Source organism: Dermochelys coriacea, chromosome 6 (genome assembly GCF_009764565.3).
Source record: "Dermochelys coriacea isolate rDerCor1 chromosome 6, rDerCor1.pri.v4, whole genome shotgun sequence".
Lineage (NCBI taxonomy): Eukaryota > Metazoa > Chordata > Testudines > Dermochelyidae > Dermochelys > Dermochelys coriacea.
This window is the reverse complement of record NC_050073.1, coordinates 13,495,620-13,498,187: the sequence shown is the minus strand read 5'-3', so window position 1 is coordinate 13,498,187 and position 2,568 is coordinate 13,495,620.

The window sequence follows — 2,568 nt, the reverse complement described above, 5'->3', positions numbered from 1 at the left end:
AAGGAAGTCATGAGCGGAGAGGAGAGGAAGGAAATAACTTTTTTTGAAAGAAAAACATTGAGACAGGTACTGCTCTAGGGGGATCTCCCGAGACACTCCTCTTCGGGTAACTGAGCTCACTGCTTAATGTATACAAGGGGCGTGAAGTGCTGAAGCCTTATCCATAAGGACTGGCTGTCTAGAGATCAAATTGCTGCAGGGGCTGTCTCAGACTCAAACTCCATGCAGGACAAGCAGAGGGAGGGAAGCCCCGAGCCGAGTAGCTTTCAGCTGCAGATTGCACAAGAGATTCCGTGAGGATTGGGATTATTACCGAGCATGAGCTTTGTCTAGGGACTGGCTATTTGTCCCTCCCCGCTCTCCCCCTATAATCCCATGCAGTGTGGGTGGGAGGTGAGGGGTGGAAAGGAGGGAAGGTGGAAATATATCACTTTTAATGGTGAATGACAGGGAATGGGTTCAAAATGCTGTCCCAGTTTGCCATATAAAGGAGGGGAGAGTATGTCTACACTGCGGCCACTACAGCGACACAGCTACGGTAGTGCAGCTGTGCTGCCATAGCGTAAATGCTTCTGACACCGGCCGAACGGGTTTTCCCATTGATATAGGGAACCCACCTTTCAAGGGGTAGTTGGCAGGTCAGTGGAAGAATTGTTCAGTTGCGCTAGCTGCATCTACACCAGGAAAGGAGGTAGGGGGGAGTTGGGTCAACCTAACTACAGTGCTCAGGGTGCAATTTTTTTCACAGTCTTTAATGCCGTAGCGAGGTCAACCAAAGTCTGAGGTGTAGCCCAGCCTAAGGATATGTTTACGTAGCATTTTGGAACAAGTCTCCCAGTCCAGATCAACAGACAGGCTAGCAGGGCTCCCACTCGTGGTTCAAGCTCCAAAGCGTAGGAAGTGGGGGTGGGCTAATCTGCTGCAAAATATCCAAGGCCCCGTGAGCCGTCTGAGGCCCAGAGGGCTGAGAATACAGGCTGGCAGCATATTTTGATGACTTTACTTAGTAAAGAGCCAGATTAAGGCAATCCGGAGCCACAGGCCCACCACAACACAGCCTCCTGGGTCCACTCCTCATTTGGAGTCGCAGTGGCAGGGAGGCCCATTTCCTCTCCTACAGAGGAACAGGCAGTGGCATGGGCCCCCCGTCTCTCTCCAGGAGCAGCAGGGTTCTCCCCCTTTCCTGGGGACGCAGGGGTGTGCTTGGGTGGGGGGGAGTAGGCCCACTGTACTCTTCTGCTGCCACACACAGAGTCCTCTTCTGGGCAGTGCCCCCCATATAGCCCTGTTGCCATGGGGAGGTGCTAGGGGTGCTGACTACCCTCTCACACCCTCCCCAAGTGAGTTCCCAGCCCTTAGAAGGGTTTGGAGAGCAAATCCCAGCTCTCCTGACCTCCCGCCAGCAGCGCCTGGCAGGCTGCCTCCCCCTGCCCTGCCGGTTATGGCTGCCTCCTCCCCAGTGTAAGCACAAAATCCAAGAGGCAGAGAGCCAGGCTGGAGCCCAAAGCAGGAGCCCACCAAGGTCAGAGCTTCAAGGCAGCAGGGTGCAAAGGAGCTGGGACATGTGGTTGAGGAGAGCTGGGGTGGAAGTTCAGAGGGGCTGAAGCTGAGGGGAGCTGATCTGAGGCAGTTCAGGGGAGTTGGGGCAGGAGTTCAGGAGGCTGAGGGGGAGCTGGTCCAGGACAATTGAGAGGATCTGGGGTGAGGGTTCATGGACCTGAGGGGCATGAGGGAAGTTGGGCTATGGCAATGCGGGGGACGTGGGGTGAGGGTACATGGAGCTGAGGGGGGAGGTGAGGGAAGCTGGCCCAGGGCAGTTCAGGGGAGCTGGGCACAGGTGTTCAGGGGACTGGAGCTGAGGGGAGCTGGTGTAGGGCAGTTTGGGGGAGCTGGGGCACAGGAGCTCATGGGGCTGAAGGGGAGCTGGTCCAGGACAATTGAGGGGATCTGGGGTGAGGGTTCTTGGGGCTAAGGATGAGTTGAGGGGGTGAGGGAAGCTGGTCCAGGTCAATACAGGGGAGATGGGGCACAGGGTCTGGGGCAAGGGGACAGAAAAGTGTTTATATTTCTTTAAGCCAAGCCAGCCCCATCCTCTCACAGCAGGTCTTTGCTTTGAACGGGTGTTATCACTTTGTGTATTGCACCAAGTGAGTTCAGGTGTATCAACAGCTTCTTGTAATTCTTGGGTATTAAGCTGTTATTACAGGAAATACTGTTATTAACTCTCATGATCTGTTTTGTATTAGCACCAGCGTGCTATTTACTGTTTGTTTTTATTGTGCTCAAATTCTTGGAAAAGAACGTGAGCAAAATTCAGCTTTGGTGTAATTTCCTTGAATTCCGTGTCTAAGACAGGCTAGCAAGGCAGCTGGAAAGGTGATACTGGATAGCTTGGGACAGTGTGGTTAACCTGAGTGTTTCCTCTTTCCCCCATAAGCATCTGTTTCTGTAAAGGCTGGAAATACATGAGATGTGGGGAAGACATTTGTATAGCACCATAAACTTACCTTGCACTTCAAATATAGAAAGAACCATGGTCCCTTGCCATAGGAGCTTAAAGTCTAATGC